Raw genomic sequence first — 24,987 nt, forward strand, 5'->3', positions numbered from 1 at the left:
TTCATTTTTGCAAGATGCAAAGAGTTCTGGAGATGGATGGTGGTAATATTTACACAACAGTGTAAATATGGTTACTATATCAACGGTGTATATGCCACTGCATATGCAGTGTATATATACACTGTGTATGTGTATATACATACACACTACAGTGGTATATATGTTGTATAACAATATTATATACCACTGAACTGGTATATACCCACTGAACTGTACATTTAAAAATGGTTAAAATGGTAAATTTTATGTTGTTTTATTTTACCACAACTAAAGCAGACGGCGTTACTTCATTCCAGTATGCTACCCTGAACACCTGCACACAAACTCCACACCCCTATACCCCCATCCACACACTGGAGGCTGGGGAGACCTGCAGAAACACAGTTCCCTCTCCATGCTGCTGAGCTAAGCGGAAGATATCTGTTCCTGTAGTACTGAGTCTATAAAATCAACGGTGTTTAGTGTGTAATGGGTATCATAAGTCATCTGGCTGGTCAGATAAAGAATCTGGGAGTCAACCTGCCTCCCCGTCTCCTTTGTATCCATCGCCCTTTGGCCAGGTCTTGTTTATCCTGCCTCCCTGATATAGTTTAGCTCTAGCCCTTGCTCTCTAGTCACTTTAGTTCAACTCTTCTGCCTGGGTTTGGCAGCACCCTCATTACTTGTCTCCTGCCTCCAGTCTCACTCCTCCTAGACTCCTCTCCAGGACTGCCAGAGGGATCCTGCAAAAAAGCAAGTATGTTCACGTCCCATGTCTTAGAACCCTCCAACTGTTGGCCATCGGTTCTAGGATGTGGCCCCTGTTGAAGTGTTGAAAGGGAGCCTTATCCTTGGGTCCAGCTTGACTCTCCAGCCTCACTTCCTACCTTCTGCCAACCCCAAATCCTGCTGTGTCTCCCAAATGTCGCCCTCCAGCGAGATGATCATCTGCTAAACATGCTGTCTCAGGTCTACGCTTTTTCATCTGCTTTCCCTGGGTCTGGAAATGCCCTCTGTGTTTGTCGACCTCACAAACCCTAGCTGGCTTTCCAAACTCAGCTACGACCAAAAGCCTCTCTTATCTCAACATCACCCCAACCCGACCCTGAATAAATCCAACCTCTCCTCCCTGCCTCCTACTCCTTTAATTTAAACATAATTCTATGCTGGTTTATATCTCAGGACGTGAGAACTCTTCCCTTTTTTACATGCCTCACTTCTCTACTAAACTGCAGTTTCTTGAGAGTAAGCCTGCATACTTAGTATGTGATGAACTCTGGCTACGTGAAATCTGTTAAAGAATTTGTCTCACTCAAGTGGCCATACTGATAAGATTTTGACAATAATTATAAAATGTGATGATTTTATTAAAATTAAAGTGATCATAAATATGATCATTTTATTAAAATTAAGTCACCGTAACTAGAAAACTTCTGTCAATCAAGGAATTTTGTCATTTTCGAGGAACTCCAGACCCATTTAGTCTTGTTTCTCAAACAGTTATATCAGAATATCAGGGTTTGGGGCTTGGGCATCAGCATTTTTTGAAGATCTCTAACTGGAGAAAAGGACTTCAAAACCACTGGCTGACAAGTTTTGCTCTGATCTCACCTATTTACCTGAGTGGGCAGTGACCTCCTGTATCCATCCCAGGCAGATAAATGTCTCATTTTTATTTTTTCAAGAATCTCTGGGGACACAATTCTAGAATCTCCCTTGCCTTTTAAAATAGTGTTCCTCTTTAAAATAAATAAAATCAAGTGTTAAAAGAAACTTGTAGCTATCACCATTTATTTTTCAAATAAAAGATTGTTTCAATAATTTTTAAATGGTTTTGAAGTCCTTTGCTGGGCATCTGACGTTTTATCCCATTTGGCATGATGTTCTCGTAATTTGTATGTCTTTGAGAAAAGAGTTCCAGCGTTACTGTTTCCTAAGAAGTCTGGGGTCATGATAGAATGAGCTGGCCAGCAGCGATTTTATTTTTAACCAAGAGTCTGATCCAAACTCGATAATGAGTGGTAATGTCCAACTTCTTTTTCCTGCCCTGACATTTTTTTATGCTCCTGGGTAAATAGTCCTTTTCAGGGATCATCCCACCTATGAAGTGTCTGCTTGGCTACAGATATTTCTTAGCTCTCCAGGCCAAAGTGAGCCTTTAACACCCCTCAATACAAAATGTTGAGAGGTCCTTTCAACATGCTGGTGTTTTGTAAAGTGAACAAGGGCATCTGTGGGAGGCCATCTGGAAGGAACATGATTATGAAGATCACTTGGGAGTGTTGTGAATCTGAAAAACTGCATGTCCATCCTAAGTTCAGTCATTAATTTAAGAAAACACCACCTCTTCTATAAACTTATATCACTTTTATTTAAAATTTCAGGCCTAAACAGAATCTGCCTGCCTTTTTGAATCATATCCTCAAGAAATCTAAAATCTGATACAAATGAACATATCTATGAAACAGAAAACAGACTCATGGAGATAGAAAACAGACAGGTGGTTGCCAAGGGGGAGGGAGTTGGGGGAGGATGGAGTGGGAGGCTGGGGTTAGCAGATGTGAGCTTTCATATATAAAATGGATAAACAACAAGGTCCTACCGTATAGCACAGAGAACTATATTCAGTATCCTATGATAAAGCACAATGGAAAAGAATATAAAAAAAAGAATGTATGTATATATGTATAACTGAATCACTTTGCTGTATAGCAGAAATTAACACAACATTGTAAATCAACTATACTTCAATTTAAAAAAATTAGAAAAAAATCATCTCCCAAATTAGAACACATGTCTATTTAACAGGGCAGAAGCACAAAAGCTTTCTTTGACTTCTCATTTGCCCCAGATGTACACTCACTAGTTCTTGCCTGATTCTTCTTCAGTCCTTTCCTCCATTTCTCCACTGTGACCTCTTCTTCATCCACAGCCAGGACTCACTCTATCTCTAGGAACCAGCTGAACGAGCTCTCTTTCCCCTGCTGCTATAACAAATGACCACAGACTTTGTGCTTTAAAACAATACAAATGTATTCTCTTACAGTTCTGGGGGTCAGAAGTCCGAAATGACTCTTAGGAGGCTAAAATCCAGGTGTCAGGAGGGCTGTGCTCTTTCTGGAAGCTCCAGAAAGAATCAATTTCCTTTTCTCTTCCAGCTTCCAGAGGCTGCTGCTGGCATTCCTTGGCCCATTGCCCTTTGCTTCATCTCCAGAGCTCATCATTCCAACTTCTGCTTCTATCATTCCATCTCCTTTTGCCTTTGACTCTCCTGCTTCCCTCTTATAAGGACCCTTGTGATTGCACTGCATATCTCCAGAGATTATCCAGGAGAATCACTCCATCTCAAAATCCTTAACTCAGGTATGTCAGCAAAGTCCTTCTTGTTTTTTGGCATGTAAAGCAACATACACACATATCTCGGGAATTAGGATATGAACACTTGTGCTGGGGCCAGAGGAGGAGAGGGGACATTCTGTCTATCACATGTCCTGAAGCTTTCTGGCCAAGCGCCATTTCGATCACTTCCTCCTTTCAGTGCTAAAATGCATTCAGTCGAATTGTGCCCCCCTCACTACCACCACCAAATTCGTGTCCTTGGAATCTCAGAAGGTCACCTGTTTTGGAAATAGGATCTTTGCAGATGCAATTTTAAATTAAGATGAGGTCATACTGGATTAGGGTGAGTCCTAAATCCAGTATGACTAGTATCCTTATAAAAAGAGAGATTTGGACACAGAACCTTTGTATCTGTTTGTACCACAGAACTTTATACCAAAAGAGTGAATTTTTCTGTATGTAAATTTAAAAAGTGAGTCATAAAAAAATACAATGTGGTCTTTTATTGTCAGATCTAACACGTAAAGAACTTGGAAGTCATCACTCCTATCCTCACAACAAGATAAAAACTGAACAGACTGAAAATCAGTGACTTTTCTTGGATCCATCAGAAAATTGAGATCACATAATAACTTGTGACACCAAAAGGCAACAGACAGAAATCCAGATCTACATAAAGAAAGGAAAAGTACTGGAGAAGGAATAAATGAAGGTAAAATAAAACCTTGTATTTTTCTTAGTTTTAATTGATCTAATAGGTAAATATTTGTTCAAAATAAGAACCACATTCTGAGCCATAAAACACATCTTTACAAATTTAAAACAATAGAAATCATACTATGGTCTTAGGCCATAGTATGGAATTAAACTAGAAATCAGAAACAGAAAGACAGCTAGAAAAATCCCCAAATATTTGGAGATTAAACATCATACTTCTAAATAACACATGAGTCATAGAAGAAGTCTCAAGAGAAATTTAAAAGTATTTAACTAAATGAAACTGAAAATACAACCTATCAAAATGTGTGGGATTCAGTGAAAGCATTGCTTAGAATGAAACTTACAGCACTGGATGCACACGCTAGAAAAGATCTAAAATTAGTAGCCTATATTTTCACTTTAGGAAACTAGAGGAAAAGTATAAATGAACACTAAAGCAAGCAGAAGAAAAGAAATAAAAGTTAGAGCAGAGATCAATGAAATTAAAAAGTAAAAAGGAAATCAATAGAGAAACCAAAAGCTGGTTCTTTGGAAAGATCAATAAAACTGTTAAACTTATAGCCAGGCTGTATAAGAAAAAAAAAACCAAAGGCACAAATTGCTAATATCAGAAATGAAAGGATTCCATATCTGGAATCTGAAAAAACGGTACTGATGAACCTAGTGGCAGGGCAGGAATAAAGAGGCAGACACAGAGAAAGGACTTGAGGACACGAAGGGGAAGGGGAAGCTGGGACGAAGTGAGAGAGTGGCATGGACATATATACACTACCAGATGTAAAATAGATAGCTAGTGGGAAGCAGCCGCATAGCACAGGGAGATCAGCTTGATGCTTTGTGACCACCTAGAGGGGTGGGACAGGGAGGATGGGAGAGAGGTTCAAGAGGGAGGGGATATATGTATACTTACAGCTGATTCACTTTGTTGTACAACAGAAACTAATACAACATTGTAAAGCAATTATACTCCAATAATAAAGACGCATTAAAAAAAAATTGAACCACAACAAAAAAAAAGGATTGCTACTGATTCCATGAACATCAACAGAATAATAGCAGAATGTTATGAACAACTCTATATCCAAAACTTTGATAACTTAAATGAAATGGACCAATTCTTTAAGAGACACTCCCTACTAAAACTTACACAAGGAGAAACAGATTATCTGGATAAGCCTATACTTATTACATAAATTTAATCAAGAATTAATAACCTTCCAAAAAAGAAAGCATCAGGCCTAGATGGTTTCACTGGTGAATTCTACCAAACGTTTAAAGGAAAAATGATGCTAATTGTCTACAATCTCTTCCTGAAAATAAAGCTAAGGGAATACTTCCTAACTCATTCTATGAGGCCAGCATTAATAAAACCAGCTAAGAACAAAATGAGATCAAGACATTATAAGAAAGGAGAGCTACAGACTACTCTCTTTCATTTATATAGATACAAAAATCCTTAATAAAAGGTTAGCAAATCAATCCAACAATATATAAAAAAATTATATATCATGACTAAGTGGGGTTTATTACAGGTATTTAAGACTGCTTCAAGATTTAAAAATCAATTAATGTAATCCATCACATCTAAGGGCTAAAGAAGAAAAATCATACGATCTTAACAACAGATGCAAAAAAAAAAAAGCATTTGGCAAAATCCAACACCCATTCATAAAAAAGAATCATTAAGTTGAGACTTAATCAACTTGATAAAGAACCTCTATAAAACAATACAAAAACCCTACAGCTAGCATTATATGTCATGGTGGAAAACTGGATGCTTTCTGAAATCATTCCGTAGCTTATAATGAAGAAGCCAGGTAGGTAGAAGACATCCAGGGAAGATCACCTTCCCTATAGTATCCTCAGGGGCTTACTTACAAAACAGAAGACCTACTGGTTTTACCTTTTCTTATTTCATCACTACTTAGAGCAGGATCAAGGGCCCCTCAAATAAATTATTCCCTTCCCTTATTCCCCTAGCCATTTCTTTGGACCCTCCAAGCAGTAATCCCTTCTTACATGATCTTTTTACCTACCTGTGATATTACACACTGTTGGGCTGCACTTCCCAGTCTTACAAGCCTTGTAGTTGCCCAGCCATGAGATAGAAGAAAGAGCCCAGAGACAGCAACAGAGACAAAGACAGCAGTGGTTTAATGGACCGGGAATCTTACAAGTCCGAAGCAAAGCCCTGGAGCAACATGCCACCATGTACGGCAGACCGTGGGCAAGACTAGGCAGCCACCCTTGCTATTCAGGGGGGAAGGAGGCTACCATTTATAGGGGGAATTGACATCAGCTTGGCTCATCAGTTACCAGGGAAACCAGCGGCTGGGGCGGGCGGGGGGGGGGGGGCAAGCACGTAGGTAGTTACTGATTAAGCCCTACGATTAAGAGGATTGGATAGTCATGTGAGTAGGGTATAAGTGAAGTAGGGACTGGCTGAGCAGGGGATGTACAGGGAGCAAGAGAACAGCCATCTTGAGTGGCCTGGCCATGCACACACCCACTCCTCCCAAACCTTCCGCCTTCGAAGTCCACACCTTCCAAGATAACCTCCTTAACAATTTCCCCATTTAACTTATCTTCATTCCCAAGATACAATCAGATTCTGCACTTTCCCTAGATGAAAACATAATCAGCCTGATTTTGAGTAAAAACAACTCATAAATAGGACGTCTGTTCCTCCTTCCCTAACCCTGCCTCACACAGTGCAGCATTTTAGAGCCTGTATTAACTGACGAAGATGATGACATAGCAGCACAGAGAGAACAATTCTGTTCTGTTGAAGCTTTTCTGGTTCTGCCCTGACACTCACTGCTGACCGACTACCAGCTTGTGATCCCATCTTTAACTGGGAGCAAGAAAGTACAACCATTCAACTATTCAGAATATAAAAATCTCTACCACTGAATGGTACCTCATATGATCAGGGGGAAGTCATGTGCCACCTCACAGTTTACTCAGAGCCACTTGGAGTTAATAATGTATTACTCATAGCCAAAATATTACCTGCAAATGGCATCTCTGTCTTTACAGTCTGTTGCTTTTTCTCCCTTTTATATATTCTGTTGCTTTTTAAAAATGCAAATCCAGAGTAGTGTAACGGATGATGCTACAAATGTTAGGTTTTTAGTCATTTGTTTAGATGTGAGTTTCAAAACCATGGCTGTCTAGACAGTGGAAACTGGCTAAGCGCAGGGAGTTTCCAATTTCCATAAATGTGAACTGATGGAAAGAGTCAGCTGAGGAAGCCATCCTGAAAGCATGATGTTGCTGGAACCCCAAGGAGAGGAAGAGTCAGTATGAAGAAGTTAGCTTTAGATGGTTCATATAGAGGAGCTTCTTAAACATACCTCCAATACACATTCCACATAATAACAGATAAATGACAGGAGAAGTAAAACTGAACCACAGCAATGACGGCAATCTGTGCAGTAAAGAAGACACTGCAGTGATAATGGATGGTTGTAAAAGTTGCACACTTTATGGCTCTTGGGGTTGCCATACGTTGTGGTCCATAACAATCATACCTCCTAGAGTTGTGCAGTGCACAACTCGTGCAACCATAAGCCTGAAAACATTCTGATGCTAAATGTATATAATAGCAAATGCATGCCACAAAGAGCACAGATTTTATGTCTGAAGTTAAAAGCTTTAATTGGGTTTGTTTAAGAGCAGACTTCAATAAGCTGGACTTCATCAAAACTAAAACTTTTGTTGCATCAAAGACACTAAGAGAACAAAAAGACAAGCTACAGACTGGGAGAAAATGTTTGCGAATCATATACACAGCAAAGGTCTCATATCCAGAATACCACACATTTAAGTACGTGAAAAGACGCTCAACATCATTAGGCTTTAGGGAAATGCAAATTAAAACCACAATGAAGGGGGCTTCCCTGGTGGCGCAGTGATTGAGAGTCTGCCTGCCGATGCAGGGGACACGGGTTTGTGCCCCGGTCTGGGAAGATCCCACATGCAGCTGAGCGGCTGAGCCAGTGAGCCATGGCAGCTGAGCCTGCGCGTCCGGAGCCTGTGCTCCGCACCGGGAGAGGCCACAACAGTGAGAGGCCCGCGTATCGCAAAAACAACAACAGCAACAACAACAAAAAACCACAATGAGGTATTGCTACACACCCATTAAAATGATTTTTTAAAAGACAATACCAAATACTTGAAAGGAGGCGGAGCAATTGCAATGCGCACGCATCACTAGTAAAAATGCGAAATGGTACATCCACCTTGGAAAATAGTTTGGCAGCTTCTTATAAAGCTCAACAGACACTTGTCATATGACCCGTTAATCCTACACCTACGTGTTTTTTCTAGAGACGTGAAATTTATATTCATATAAAAACCTGTACATAAATGTATATAGTAGTTCTATTCATAACTGACAAAAACTGGGAACAACACAAATATTCTCTAGGAGGTGAATGATTAAACAAACTCTGCTATATCTCCACAATGGAATACTACTTGGAAAAAACGAGAACGAACTATTGATATGTGAATAACATGGATATATCTCAAACACATTATGCTAAATGAAGGAAACCTGCCTCGAAAATTTAAATACAATAAGGCTCCACTTCTCTGATATTCTAGAAAAGGCAAAGCTACCGGGATGAAGACGAGTGGTTGTCAGGGCTTAGAGGTGGGGGAGGGGTGACTACAATGTGAGGGGTTTCTTGGAACTATGGAACTATTCTACATTATGATGGGGGGTGATTTACATGACTCTCTACATTTGTTAAGGCTCATAGCACTATACACCAAAAGCTGTTCTTTTTACAGTCTGTGAATTAAACAACAAAAAGCATTTTTTAAAATTTAGTTACTTATTTGTTTATTTTTGGGTGCTTTGGGTCTTTGTTGCCGTGCACGGACTTTCTCTAGCTGCCTCATTGCAGTGCGCAGACTTATTGCAGTGGCTTCCCTTGTTGCGGAGCACAGGCTCTAGAGCGCAGGCTCAGTAGCTGTGGTGCATGGGCTTAGTTGCTCTGCAGCATGTAGGATCTTCCAGGACCAGGCTTCGAACCTGGGTCCCCTGCATTGGCAGGCGGATTCTTAACCACTGCACCACCAGGGAAGTCCAACAAAAAGCATTTTTAAAAAACCCCAAATCTGTCCTCATCTCTCCATCTCCTCCCCCCACTCTAATCCCTATCACTTTCCCCTCTCCTGGACTATTGTAGTGACTCCTGACTAGCTTTCCTCCCAATTACAATCTTTAAATATATTCTTAAAATTAATTAATTATGAGATATTTCTATTATACAAAACCTTATTAAAAAAATCAGTCAGATCTGAATAGCTCTTCTCCCTTTAGACTGGGCATGTACACCACTCCCTATGGTATCCCCAACACTGAGACCCAATGCGAAAATTAAAATAAGCCTCCAAAAGATTATGTATTTGTAGCATGTTACATATACCATGGTATAACGAAAATAAGAAAAGTTTGATTATAGTGCTGGAAACAGTGGGATTTTTTTCTCATACCCAATCCATTGTGCTTATTTGTGGTTCATTTCCGGGTCTCCTGCCCTAACCACTATGCACACTGCCTCTAGCAGGTGCTAACCTAATCCTAGTTGAATTGAATTTCTAGCTGTTTCAACTCAGTAGCTTCTTTGGCCTGTTGCCTCTGTCCTGTGGACCTGGAGGGAAAGTCAGTGAAAGAATTAACACGCTAGGCCTGGCATGACAATACTAATGCCTGGCAAAGAGCCACAACCTCCCAGAGATAGTGCCTATTAGACAATTAATTGGCTATTTAAGAAACATGAGCCAGAAAACAGAAGAAACAATGGGACGTTAAACTTCCCAATGGGATGCTAAAAAAAAATGCACTGGAGTTAAAAATTGGAAAAACAAATAGAACGAAAGAATTTTATCCCCAATGTCACTGCAGATGTTTCTGGATTGACCACATGAACCTGAGGAGAATGATTTCAAACCAAAAAATGTTAAATATGCACTGGGTATAATTTAGCATTATTTTAGGTATAATCAAAGCTGCAGAAAACTACTTTTATGTGGAAACAATTAGTATGCCATAGTTACTCAGAGGGGCCACATTTATTGCTAGTAACTGATGCTCAGGTGGTACTGATCATTCGATCACCCAAACGTAATTAAGGGTCTTAAAAAGGAGGCAGGAACCCACACAGGGAGACAGAGATGGCTAAACAGATGGTGTGGCTCAAGGGCTCAGTGAAAGGGGAGGCCTTCATTGCAAAGTGAACAATTAGCCTGAAAGTTCAGGCATGAACACAAGGCTTCTGGGCACCTGGCATGAGCGCTGGGGACTATTAGGGAGCAAGGACATGAAGTGGCACTTCCTCTGTGCCAGGCACACTACCTGATAGACGCCTCCCAATCACCCCTGTGTGCACAAGGAGGAAGTGAGGCTTAAGGGGACTTTGGAACCTGCTCAAGGTCACACACCTAAGAAAGTCCCAGAGATGGCCTTTAGACCCAGCCCACGATCTTAGCCATGACATGCTATGTCTCATGTACGCAGACTCAGCTTTGGTGACGCTTTTGCCATCTCTGATGATAATCAGTGTCACAAGTACTAGTTTTGGCCTATGTTCAGAAATGTTCTACCTGCAACCCTCTCTCTACCCCCAACTGCAATTCACTTGTTTCCAGATCTCTGGTGTCTGAGCTGGAATAATATGAAAAACAAATTGAAAAATAAATAAATGGTTAATATATGAATATGTTATCCCTTGATCTTAGCAATATATTTACAAGTATCAGAAATTCAATATTGTAATAGAAGACATAGCTCTAATTTCACAATGGAGGCCAAACTCTTTGTTTGTTTGTTGGGGGGGTACGTGTTTTTCTTTAGTCATTCATCCTTACCCCGTAAAGAGGTGCCAGATTTCTATGTGTCTAGGTTGGCTGGTATGTTTCCTTTAGGTTGCAGTAAACAGAGTAGTGGGTATTTATTGTAAGGGGGGAAGCGGAAGTAAACACCACAGGATTCTCAGCCACTGGACTGACTAGACTACAGAGGAAAAGAGGAACCACGGCAGAGGCGGGCCTTGCAGGCTCTGCAGGGTAGTTCAGAAACTGACAGACGGGTGACTGAGTACCCCTCCTTCAGAGGCCAGCTTCTCTCAGTCTCTGCTTCTACTTCGTTTACCTCCACTATCACTTTTCCCTACACTGTGTCTGCTCACTCAAAACTTATGCTTGTAGAATTGTAGAGACATACGGAAAACATCCAAGGTAAAAAATGAAATGAAACCACCATTCCAGCATATCTTTCAATAATATATACATTACTATATACATACATGTATGTACATACATTTTATATATATACATATATGTATATTTTAAAATTAAAAGTTCCATTGAGCAAATAGTGCTGCAACAACTGAATGCCCACACAGGAAAAAAAAAAAAAAAAAAAAAGAACCTCAACATTCCTTCAGATCATACACAAAAAATAACTGAAAATGTATCATAGACCTACAGTGAAAAAATAAAACTATAAAATTTCTACATAAAACAGAAAATCATTGTGACTTTGGGACAGACAAAGACTTCCTAGATGGGTCACAAAAAACATAAGCCATATTCATTGGTTGTAACAAATAAATCATATGAACATTTATAAGAGGGAAAGCTGGGTGTGGGGTTTATGGGAGCTCTCTGTGCTGTTTTTGCAATTTTTTGTATAAATCTAAAACTATTTTAAACAAAAAATGTATTATAAAAAAGCATGGAACATAAAATTTAAAACAGCTAAGTTGATAAATTTAAAACTTTTGTTCTTTAAAAGACATTATTATGAAAATGAAAAGATAAGTTATAAACTGGTAAAAATATTTTCAAATCACATATCTGACAAAGGAATTGTATACAGCATATATAAAGAACTCTCAAAACTCAATAATAAGGAAACAACTAATTTTAAAAGATTTAAATAGATTTAAAAGATTTAAATTTTACTAGGGAAGATACATGGATGGCTTATAAGTACGCAAAAAGATGCTTGACATTAGTCACTAGGAAAATAAGAAACCATTGCACACCTATTAGAACAGTTGAAATTTTTAAATGGGCAATACCATGAGCTTCGAGGATTCAAAGGAATTGGACTTCTCATTGCTGGTAGGAATGCAAGATGGTACAGACACTTTGAAAAAGACATTGGCAATTTCTTAAGCATACACTCATCATACAACCCAGTAACCCTTCTAAAATGTTTACCCAAGAGAAGTAAAAACATTATGTCCCGTACACAAATCATCCATAATCATCAGAAACTGGAAACAATCCAAATGTCTAAGGACTGGTGAATGAACAAACTGTGATGCATCCATACACTGTAATGTTGCTCCACAATAAAAGGAGTGAAGCACTGATGTACACAACATAAATGCGTCTCAGACGTGAAAGCAGCAGATGCAAAAGGCAACACACCGGGTGAATCCATTTAGCTGACTTTCTGGAAAATGCAAAACTATAGTTTGCAGGGACTGGGAGTAGAGGGAGAGGACCGACTACCAAGGGACAAGAGAAACTTCTTGGGGTAGAAGAGTCTATATCTTGACTGTGGTGGTTATCACACGACCACATACATTTGTCAAAACTAATCAAAATATAGACCTGAGGGCTTCCCTTGTGGCGCAGTGGTTGAGAGTCCGCCTGCCGATGCAGGGGACACGAGTTCGTGCCCCGGTCCGGAAAGATCCCACATGCCGCGGAGCGGCTGGACCCATGAGCCATGGCCGCTGAGCCTGCGCGTCCGGAGCCTGTGCTCCTCAACGGGAGAGGCCACAACAGTGAGGGGCCCGCGTACCGAAAAAAAAAAAAAAAAAAAAAAAAAATTTCACTGTGTGGGTGTGTTGTAACTCAATTACCATCCCGTTATTGGACATCATTTATTTCCAATTTTCTTACATATATTTCTTACACAAGCATCTCTGTACACCAATTTCATATGTCATCTCTGATTATGGCATTAGGACAAAATTCTAGACGTGCAATTACTGAGCCAAAGGGTATAAGCAAGCCGTTTAAGGTTCTGGATATTTACTGCCAATTTGCTCTCCAGAAAAGGTAAACACAGCTTACATGTGCCGATCATCATAACAGTGGGTCTAAAATAGAAATCTGAAATACATCTGTTTTTTCTGAATATGGAACAATCATACAGGAAAAGACTTATTCAACGTATTTTAAGGAGGCAGCACCCTAACTCTCAGATCTAGAACACCAAGCTAAAATGTGAGAAAAAGGTCTATGAGATAGTGAGACAATGAACAAATCTACAGAAGAGGATTTTCTGTGAAATTTCCAGGGGCCCTTTATGATCAAAGAACTCTTGAATAATATTTTTTCTCAAGAAGAGAGATTCATTTTTCCATCTATAACAATACTTTGCATAATGAAGAACAACTAGCACAATAATGCATTAGAATCTGATTTACACTTAAATTTTCAACAGCAATAATTTATTTCAACTGTTATCCCTCTCCTTTTAACCATCAGGAGTAAGAATGTTGGAATTTTCATAATCATGTTTCAATGTAAAAAACCCTCTATTCCACAATAGAATCCTAGGCTCACAATATTCTTTCATGTGCTGGTCACTATAATCAAGGCATATTTTATGCAAATCGATGACTATTCTTTACCAAAGAAACAGAAAAGCCTTATTAATTTTCTGACGAAGTCTCTATTCAGATGTTAGCTCTGCTATAACTAAGATAAACGCATTGCTAATCTAACAAACATTTTAACTAAAAAGTGACAAAAATAGAAAAACTAAGCCTGGACAACATTAAATTCAATATCAAAATGTCTTCATGGTGAATGAATAAAATTTTGGAACCTCAGCCATATGATCCTGGAGTTCTGATCATTTTCCATCACTGACTTGAAAGATGAAGAATGTCTGTCTGAATAGCTCCACCTGAAACCCTCTTTTCAGAATTATTCAAGCAGGCATGAATTTTGATGGTACAGAATTCATGTAGAAATTGCATCATGAAACTTCAGAATAGAAAGAACCCTGATTTGCCCAAAGCCTCACAGCGGGTTGGTAGCTGTGCTGTGAACTCAGCGTCTAAACCTTGCACTCTCGTACTCACCCCACTCCGCCTTGCTCTCTATCCCACGTTGGCTGGCATAACTCACTTGACTATACATTTCAGATGTCTCCACCCAGAATGTTCGACCTGTGAAACGAATCAAAAATCACACCAATAAAGGTTCCATTCCAAACCATCTTTAACATTCCATTACATCTTCCAGGATTCACAGGAGACCAAAGCCAACTTCTAACATCAAAGAAACATATTTAGAAGGAATTGCTGTAAACAATGAACATCAATTCCTAGATCCAGTGTTATTTATTATTGTTATTATTATTATTATTTAGGACTTACTTCTTTTTAAGAAAAATGCTCTATAATTTGAAACATTTGAAAATGACTTGAATGGGAATCAGAATAAATGTCACATCCCTCCACTGTGAGCCTCTTCCCCTCCCTCAGACACACACACACACACACGCACACACATGCACACACACATTTCCCACAGGCTGCCAGGTACCCACGTACCCAAGGCGTCCCCTACCCTCTGCGCTAAGGACCAGGCTGCCCCGAAAACCTCACTAAGACCAGCCTGGAGCAAAATGGAAGGAGGCAGAGTATCCCCTAGGCCCACTGTCCTGGTCTTTCAGGGTCCTCTCTCCTTCCACGTCTCCCTGCCTCTCACCCTACCCGGTTGTCATGGCCGCTCCCCCAGCTCCAACTACCTGAGAAACCTACCTAGCCTTAGATTCCAACAGCAAAACCCAATAAAAGCCCAAGAAGGGCTAAGCCCTCCCAAGCAAATGGATCTGCAGAAAACAACGCTGGACAGACGACAGACTGTGAGAAATCTCCTCCCAGCTGTACCTACTCATTAGCTGAACAACCCTGGGAAGGCGCTGTGGCTCTCTGGGGCAAAATAGGAAAATTAGGAGGCTGGGCTAGGGTGTTCTCAGAGCTTGCTCTAAGCCACACCTTTCAATGTCCAGGTTGGCTGCACTTTAATAGGAATAAAGAGCCCAGCAGCATGGGGACTCACCCCACAACTGTGTCCCTTGACCAGTGCTTTCCACAAAAAGCCACTGAACGTTCGTCGATCCGTTGGGAATTTTGATGAGCCCCTTCTGGTTTGTTTTGCCTTGTTTAAAATTTCTAGCTCAACACAGGGGAGTGTGACGGGGAGTTGAGTGGGCAGGGCTCTGGCTCCAGCCATCCCGGGCGTTGGCGTGCTCCACAAGGACGTTGTAGGATTTAAAAAAAGAAAAAAAAAAATCTAGCTCAAAAGTAAACCAGCTTTTGAAAAAAATACGTACAATTCACCAAGATAACAGAAACATCCAGCAGTCCGTTCACTATAATCATTCATATCCGCAAAGCACTGAATTCCACCCTGTACGTAATGAGAGAAAAGCCTCAGGCAGATACCTGCCAAATGACAATGAAAAAGCAACAGAAGGCTACGGAGTGACCCCCTGATGTAGTAGCTGCAAGCACAGAACATAAGCGTCACCCACCAACCTGTCAGTACGGGGAGGCAGGGTTTACCTCTAGAACAGATCCTGGCACAAAGAGGTCCTCGATAAATTTTTGTTGAATGTCTGAATAAAGCCATGGGTGGATCAATGAACTGAGAAGAAGAAAGCAAGCAAAGTCCGGCAGAGGTAAACCTACCTGTTCTATCATGAGAAAAGTAGGTGCTTTCAGCAATACCAGCCAGGGGGTAAGCATTGCAGGGCAAGGGAATGAGCAAATTCTCTTAGTTGTGTTTCCCCCCGCGATTGCAGGAGCAGCTGATCCACCCTACAGCTGGGAAGCAGATTAGTGCCCGGCTACCACGAGCGCTGGTACAAAGGAAGCAAGGGCCAACTCTCCACCTTTGCTAGAATCTGAACTTCCATTTAAAGACTCGCTGGGTGCTTCCCCCCGTTTCTTATCTCCCCCATTTTCTCCCACCTATCCTGTCCTTATTTCAGTATTATCTCTGATTCTGTGTCCGTTATTCCATTTTGCCTTGTTTTGTTTTTCAGCTGTGCAGCTTATCTAAGTAAAACCTCAGACTTAAACCTTATGAAGGTGTTTAGGAGATAAAAGGGAATTTGAATATATAAGTTTTAGAACCCCACCCATATCGTCATGTTGTAGCAGTCCAACATAGCTGATACCATTATAAATTGGAAGAGGTGTCTGCAGTTGGCCTGCAGGACTCCAATACAGAGAGACTCTAGGAAGGCAAGTCTCTAGGGCGGGTGGAGGAAGGGTTTAAAACTCTGAATGACTCCCCGTGGTTGCATTCATGAAGTCTGTTTTTTAACTGGCTTACAAGTAATTTCAGACAACAGTTATATTAGATAACCTTCTCTTTCACCTGCTGATGGCATTTAGAAGAGGAGGCACATACAGCAGCTTTAGATGTCAGCAGGTTGCCCTGAGATCCTCAGCCAATCTAAGCAATCTTATCACAGGAGTAAAGGAATTCCTGCTTTAGTTCATTCATTCATAAACTTATTCATTTCACAAAGATTGAACATCTCTGCTGTACACCAGGAGAAATACAAAGGTGAACGAAACAGGGTTCTTAAATTGATTTTTTTTTCCACCTTGGGATTTCACAATCCTATGATAGGTTCCTCCAGGGGTGACTAATTAACTTCCTCCAAATGTGTTTATAAAGATTAGTGGAGAAAGCGGGATACAACAGGTGTAGGTTCAAATCCTGGCTCTGCTACAGAGATGTGTGACATTTGACAAATTTCTTAACCTTTCTAAGCTTCAGTTTATTCATTCATCTATTAAGTGGGAATGATAATGCCTATCTCATAGGATTGTTATTTTTGCTTGAAAGAAAAGCAAGCATAAAATGCATACAGTAGTACCTGGTGTATGGAAGGAATTAAAGTTAATTTCTTCCTTCTATTATCCTCTGTATTTCTGACCACTTTTCCCTCGGTTTGTACTCTTAGGACTTTTAGTGAATTTGACCTCCTCTCCCAAATAAGCTTGACTCTAATATGCTGTTTTATGTACTGCAGCTGTTCTTTGCTTTCAGAACATGCTGATATGAAAATTTCAAATGAGCAAACTGAGGCTTTATAATGTTTTTTACATTAGTACTAATGAAAGCTAACATGTATTAACTCAAAGCCAGCCAAGTTGCAGGCACGATTCAGTGTTTTACCTGCGTCATCTCGCTTAATTCTTAATAAGAGCTCTATGAAGTAGGTGCTATGTTGCACCTGTTTTAACAGCTGAGGGACAGGGAGATTAAGCAGCTTGCCCAAAGGTCTGCTGCTGGTCAGACTGGAAGGTAGGATTCTTGAACCCAGGCAGCCTGGCTCCAGAGGCCACCCTCTTAACCTCTTGCTAAGGGGCTGTAATGTAGTGATTATTAGGTAGCATTGTGTTGCAAGTAAGATCGTAAGAGAGATCAAAGTTTTCAGCCAATTGGTTTGATCACAAAATGCTAGGAAATCATCAGAAGTTCATTACATAGGTTTCTGTAAAAAAAAAAAAATCTATGTCAAAATACACATTATGTATTTTGTATGTCAGAAATACATATATATAGGGCTTCCCTGGTGGCACAGTGGTTGAGAGTCCGCCTGCCGATGCAGTGTGCGTGGGTTCGTGCCCCGGTTCGGGAAGATCCCACATGCCGCGGAGCGGCTGGTCCCGTGAGCCATGGCCGCTAAGCCTGCGCGTCCGGAGCCTGTGCTCCGCAACGGGAGAGGCCGAAGCGGTGAGAGGCCAGCGTGCCGCAAAAAAAAAAAAAAAAAAAAAAAAAAAATATATATATATATATATATATATATATATATATATATATATATATAGGGCTTCCCTGGTGGCGCAGTGGTTGAGAGTCCGCCTACCGATGCAGGGGACACGGGTTCGTGCCCCGGTCCGGGAAGATCCCACGTGCCGCGGAGCGGCTGGGCCCGTCAGCCATGGCCGTTGAGCCTGCGCGTCCGGAGCCTGTGCTCCGCAAAGGGAGAGGCCGCAACAGTGAGAGGCCCGCATACCGCAAAAAAAAAAAAAAAAAAAAAAAAAAAAAATATAAATATATATATATATATATATATATATATCTCTCAAACATTTGGGAGAATGAGGTCAAATATATATATATGTGTATATATATACACATATATATATTTTACATTATAGATTGTTTCTGTTATACATAAACTGAATCGACACAGCTAGTTCTTCTGTAAAATTTGGAAGCCTGTGTCTGGGTTTGTCTGAACTCTGTAAACACAATGCATTCATTCAGTATCTACCGAGCACTTTGCACATGGCTGGCACTACGCTAATGATAAAAAGATTAGCCTACCAATGAGGAATTTGTGGCCCAGAAGGGGAGAAAGAGACTTAGCAAGGAGGTAATTACACCATCACTGGTGTGAAGAAGTACTGCAGTACACAAGGGTAAAGTAAATATCCTCCCCAAGACCCTTTATTTAATAATAATAAAAAAAAGAACAAGTCCCTTTTAGACATCTGGAGGCACCCTTCACATGGGTTCTCATTAGTATGTTTTTCACTAATTCCACACATGTGAGGGCTGAGCCCTGCTGAGCCAAGCCCTTCCAAGACAGAACTTCCCTCAGCTCATTTGGCTTCAAGTAAACCGGAATATTCTGCACTTCTGCAGTCTCTGTCTCCCACCACCCAATCCCCAGCCCTCTCAATGCCTAGGTTTCTAGAAAAATAAATATATGAGGTCAAATCAGACAGTTCCTTCCAGAGACAGGGTCTCCACTATGTTATGGATGATTTCAATGGAATCCTGTCCAAGGGCTAGAAAAGGAGCTCTGAGAGATGAACTCAAAGTCTCCTCAAATGCTTGCTTTTATGACAACTGAAATTCACTGGGCTTGGGTTAACAATTGTCAACACTTTTCCCAATCTCAGACCTGGTTTTGTTCGAAGGATGGAGAGAAAAGAATTAATATACAAAACACATTTTTAGATGCTCAGCTTTAAGATGGCAAGAAGAAAATATAGGGGGAAAATGTCTTTTCTTTTCATGTTAAAAGCAGAAGTAAAAAAAAGTCTTCAGGGCTTCCCTGGTGGCGCAGCGGTTGGGAGTCCACCTGCCGGTGCGGGGGACGCAGGTTCGTGCCCCAGTCCGGGAGGATCCCGCGTGCCGCAGAGCGGCTGGGCCCGTGAGCCATGGCCGCTGGGCCTGCACGTCCGGAGCCTGTGCTCTGCGGCGGGAGAGGCCACAGCAGTGAGAGGCCCGCGTACCGCAAAAAAAAAAAAAAAAAGTCTTCAGCTCTGAAAAACAAGGAATAATAATAGCACTACACGAAGCAAACTTTTTAAAGATAAGTCTTATATAGCAGCAACTTTTTTAGTACAAAATTTACAGATTATGGTATTTCTCATAACTCCTTGCTGCCCTAGGGAAAAAAATATTTTATTTAACTTTTATCTGATTTCATGGCTATCTTTCCTTTTATTTTTTGAAAACACAGCTTATCCTCATTAATCAGATAAAAATAGTTTATCTTTTTTTTGATGACACAAATGGATTATAATTTATACACCAAGTCTTCTTGTTCTTCCTTGTAGTACCTAGGATGTTTCCTTGCACATACATTTGCTGATCAATAAAGAAGGTATTTTCATTTGGGACCAAAAAAGACATGAGTTTATTTATTCACGCTCCACAGAAAATACCAGCTCCTACCAGAGATAATAAAATATGTGGGTATCGAACATGTCAGTGTTCTTCCAAATGTTCGTATTCAATTTTAGGAAACGTTTATTTGACAAGTTTGGTCAAATACATAATGGACTAATGCAAAGGAAGTAAAGGAAGCTCTGGAGGAAAAAGCACTGAAACGTAATGAAAAAGGGGAGACTAAGATCCAGATCTCAAAAAAGCTCTAAATTTATACTGACAAATAGTTTTCAGAGCTTTGCTAACCAGGTCGTATACAGTGCTTTGAAAATCTAAAGGGCTGTAACTTTCTAAAGCAGAATTTCTCAAAATATGATCTGACCCTTCCACCCCTTCCCCCCATCAGAACCATAAAGTGCTCAGATTCTAAGGTCCTATTCCTATATTTTTAGGAAATCTACCACTTATTGGTAAGATACCGAAAACTAGGACAAGGATTCCACTCTGCAAAGGATGCACAAACCCCACTTTCTTTATCATAAAATTTATGTTAGTTTGGTAAATGGATGAAGGTGACAAAAACACATCAGCCCTTGGGAAGCAGTGAATCCCCTAAGCGCTTGAAATTTATCCTGCCCCTTTCTAAGGAGGAGCACAGACACTGCCCTATGGCCTCCCAAAACCAGGTGCTTCTGTCAGAACTAACCCTGCTACCCTGGCTAAACACAAAGGTTTACCAGTGAGATGGTCTATATTCATATCGGCTAGACTCACTTACTAATCAGATTCTCACCACTGATGGGGCTGGGAGGTGAGAAAAATGGAGAGTAGACAAACCCACGTGGCCAAGGACTGGATGGAGTCCAAGCTAACTCTTGCTACTGCCTCATCTTAAGTTACCGCAGCTGAGGCTACACCTCGGTCCACCATTGCTCTGTAATGATGTTAGAGTAGTTGTATGATGATAAGAATTTAATAAAACGAAATCTGGTAACTTAGCGTAAGTTAGGAAACATCAACAAGAAGACAAAGTAAAATCCTTTGTTTTCATTTGAATCGATAATGATAATAGATACAAAAGTTGCAGTGCCTCCTGGGAGGCAAGGTTCTTGTCAACAGAAGCACAAAGTCAATCCACCCACAGGAGCACCATCAGAGGGTCCATCCTGAAAGAATACTGAACCACATGGATCTTTAACATGGATTTGAAAAGGCTAGACCGACTGATTTCTCCAAAACCAAAAGCCTTGGAGTCTAGAATTCCTCTAAGTTTGCTTGATGCATTGATAAGCAAAAGGAGGCTGTGGAGGAATTTTGGTGAAGCCACACACCCTGGAAATATCACAGACAGTTTGTGACTTGGAGAAGAAGAAAAGGAATGACGTTCAATGACATTAACCGTTCCACCTCATAGATCTGTTGTGAGCCTGAAATGCTCATCTGTGTAAAGTACTTTGAAGAGGGCTAGTGATCAGTAAAAAAAGATATTATCAGTATTAATGATTGCTGACATTTCTTACAGTGTTTTAAAGCAGGTTATAAAGAAATCGGCAGCTCTGCCATTCCATGCAGCTTGCTTTAGATGACACTACTGCCTTAAAGGAGTGCAGCCTGCACCCTGCTTTGGGAGCAAATCTCTCTCTTTGTTTAAGCCACTGGTGGCAAGCTTTCTGTTACTTACAGCTGAATGCATTCCTAACTGATATATTGTCAATACCACTGAAATATAGTTTCATATTTTATTGGCACAGATAACATTAATGATGCAGGCCTTATGGAAGGTGAAATTATTAAGAACAAAATTGAACAGATGACATTTGAGAAAAGATGACAGAAAAGTTTCGTAAAAGAAGTAGAGTCTTGGAGAATCCCAGTATTCTGCAATATAAGCATACCCTCATAAAGCAAAGTAAACTGTAGGACCTACAGGTTCTCTTTGTTACTACATAACTGGAAGTTGAAGAGCGTTTTACTCCTGAATCTCAGCAGAAGCCCAACACAGAGAAGTGTTCTCTTCAAAGAATGGAGACAATACAGTGAAAGAGTGCTTTGGACCCACGAACTACTATAATCAGTAAGAAGACTGAGACAACTGTGCAGCTGCAGACACAGGCTATCTTTCATAAAAAAGGAAGAATGACTCAAAGCATGAAATCAAGAGTCCACAGGGTGGAACTGGAGACATGGAAAATTATTCCCAGGCTTTGCATCCCAATGAAGGAACAGCCAAGCTGCGTCCAGCTGAATTTCAGAATTGCAATGGACCAGTGACCCTTGTGTACCTCCTTGTTTCCTACTTTTTGAAGAGCAGTGTCTATTCTGATTATCCTATGCCTGTCCCATCATGGAGTGTCGATTGTACCTTTAAGTCACAGGTGTTCTAATTGAGGGGAAGTGTACTCAAGAACCTGTGCTTAAGAAACCGCATCTGAGGAGCTTCATCCACACCTGGACCTAATTTAGATGAAACATCCTGGACATTGAGCTGATGTTATAAAGGGCTGGGACTTTGAGGAGGGATTCTCAGTATGGGGTGAGGATATTTTGTATGTGAGATGAATGCAAATAACTTGACCCCAGAGGGCAGACCATGTTGGCTTAAAATATGTTCATAAATTCTTTTTTGGGACCTCCGAAAGTGAAGCCTAGTTCCCCTTGCCTTGAGTGTGATTTGGACTTAGTGAATCATTTCAAAAGAATAAAATAAGATAAAAGTGACCATATGAGTCACAAACACTATAGAAAGTAGATATGATAGTACTAACAGTGTTATAGTCTGAGGTCATTTAAGGGAAGGGGCAATGAGTCATCAAAATCTAGAATTCTAAACCTGTCAAAACTGTCAATTAAGTGTGAGAGCAGAATAAAGATATTTTCAGAGATGCAAAGCCTCAGAATATCTGATCTATTCACTCTTTATTAGGAAGTCATCTGAGGATGCACTCCCACAAAACAAGGAGAAGAGAAATAAAGAAAGAAGATAACTAACAATAGCTAGCATTTACTGAGTGCTTATTTTGTGCCAGGCACTGTGCTGTGTGTGTTTTTCATGTATTATTACATTTAACCACACAACAATCCTGTGAAGTATATACTATTGCTATTATTATCTTATAGAATAGAATAGAAGACTGAGTTATAAAGGGGCCAAATAAGTTACCTAAGTTATTGGTAAGTTGTAGAACTAAGATGGCTAAGAACTAAGTCTGGCTCCAGAGCCCATGATCTTAAATACCCCCTATCTTCCCAGATAGCTATGTTACCATGAAACTGTGGAACCAAATCAGGACAGCAGCAAAGGAAAACCTCAGGATGAAAGCTATAAAGCAGGACTGTTGAGTCGTCAGTATAATAAACTGGGGCAGGAGAAGAGAAGGATTCAATGAGACAACTCTAGGAGAAAAAGAAGATGACCTCATAGATGGCATGATTTGGGAACATTAAAAGAGCGCAAGAAAACAAAGAGCAGTTAGAAAATCAAAGAAAATCAACAAATATCCGTAAGATGGACAATCCCTCGAGCCCTTCCTTTCCAACCAGGGCCTGGCAGGATGGTTCCCGCAAAGAAGGGTGGCAAGAGGAAGAAGGGCCGTCCGCCATCAACGAGTTGGTGACCAGAGAATAAACTATCAACGTTCACAAGCACATCCATGGAGTGGGTTTCGAGAAGCATGCCCCTCGGACGCTCTGAGAAATCCAGAAATTTGCCATGAAGGAGATGGGAACTCCAGATGTACACATTGATACCAGGCTCAACAAAGCTGCCTGGGCCAAAGGAATAAGGAATGTCCCATACCATATCTGTGAGTGGTTGTCCAGAAAACGTAATGAAGATTCACCAAACAAGCTCTATATGTTTGTTACCTATGTACCTGTCACCACTTTAAAAAATCTACAGACAGCTAATGTGGATGAGAACTAATTGCTGATTGTTGAATAAAGTTATAGAACTGCCTTCACATCTTAATCTTCCTTTTCTAGTTGCAGCTAAAGTCTTGTATATCTTTAAGCAGTTCCCAACTACAGGATCATTTGGAGAGCATTTCCTAAGTACTATGCTTGGGCCCCTTCTCCCCAGTCCCTGGAGTTTTTGAATATTTGGACAGGGTCTAGGCAGGTGTTCTAAGGTGGTTTTGAAGTGCAACCTGGACTGAGAATGACTATTTAGGTAGTTGGGACATTGTGGGTATAATGCTAATGTTTTTAAATGCAGGTTTTGTTGATTCTAAGATACACATTTTTCCAGAAACTGGCATGTAGAACTTAATTGACATTTTTCACATTTTAACAAACTAAAATGATACACTTGATAGTCCTAGATTTAATGAAATATGTACAGTTCCTTTTTAGCTCACTTATTTGTAGTGGCCCCATGAGGTGTTTTTAGTCCTGGTTTATGTGGCGCTAAAGCTCAAGGGTAACCGTTTTTAAAGGTTACTAACAAAATCTGCTTATTTCAACCTGAAAGCAAGGTGTTGCAGCGATTATGTCTCATTAGTGTTTATACCACTGACGTGAATTAAATGCCATAAAGCAGTCCCCTTTTGAAGCCCTACTGATGACGGTAGTGGGGTTGGGGGCCACCTGGAGTGTAATGTACACTGTGAACATGGCGGGTGGGGGAGCATCTCCAGGTTATCCATTCCCTGGCACAGTCCAGACCTTAGACACTGAAACAGACCAAGTCAATACAAAAATTTCTTATTAAAGAAACCTGGAGACCAAAAACAAAAAATGTCCATAAGATGGTCTTAGTCTGAATGATCCAACCAAAATGTGGCATGGTTTAAAGCACTGATGGAGTACAGAGAAAAAGAATCCATTTCGCCTTGATACTAGGGATATCCTCATTCAAGAGGTCCAAGTGTTGCAAAGAAGGATCAGTAATTCTAAGATTTGAATACTATTTACATAGTCATAAGAACATAAACCATTTTTTGGTTTTCAATTTTTAGAATCAAACTTTTCACAATTTTAAAAGGACTCAATGCAGGGAAGAATAAAAATGTTAACAGCAATGCCAAAATAAAAGTACAAAGCTGATAGTAGGTGGAAGAGAAAAAATGCAGAAAGGATAAGGGAGACATTCATCTTACAATGGAAGTGAAAATTGATAAAACAAGCAAAAGAGACAAGTATCTAGTTTAAAATTACATAATGTGATGGATAATTTTATGTTTCAACTTGGCTGGGCCACAGGGTGCCCAGATATTTGGTTAAACATTATTTCCAGTATGTCTGTGATGA

At 40.3% G+C, this 24,987-nt stretch overlaps 1 pseudogene; it reads left to right on the forward strand.

Moving 5' to 3' along the window:
* Positions 1–22,894: 22,894 nt before the first annotated feature.
* Positions 22,895–24,681, forward strand: LOC149748453 (large ribosomal subunit protein eL31 pseudogene; annotated as a pseudogene).
* The last annotated feature ends 306 nt before the right edge of the window (positions 24,682–24,987 follow it).

The sequence above is a fragment of the Delphinapterus leucas genome, chromosome 9 (genome assembly GCF_059928025.1).
Source record: "Delphinapterus leucas isolate spDelLeu-1000000601 "Yukka" chromosome 9, BTC_Dleu_Yukka2, whole genome shotgun sequence".
Taxonomy (NCBI): Eukaryota; Metazoa; Chordata; class Mammalia; order Artiodactyla; family Monodontidae; genus Delphinapterus; species Delphinapterus leucas.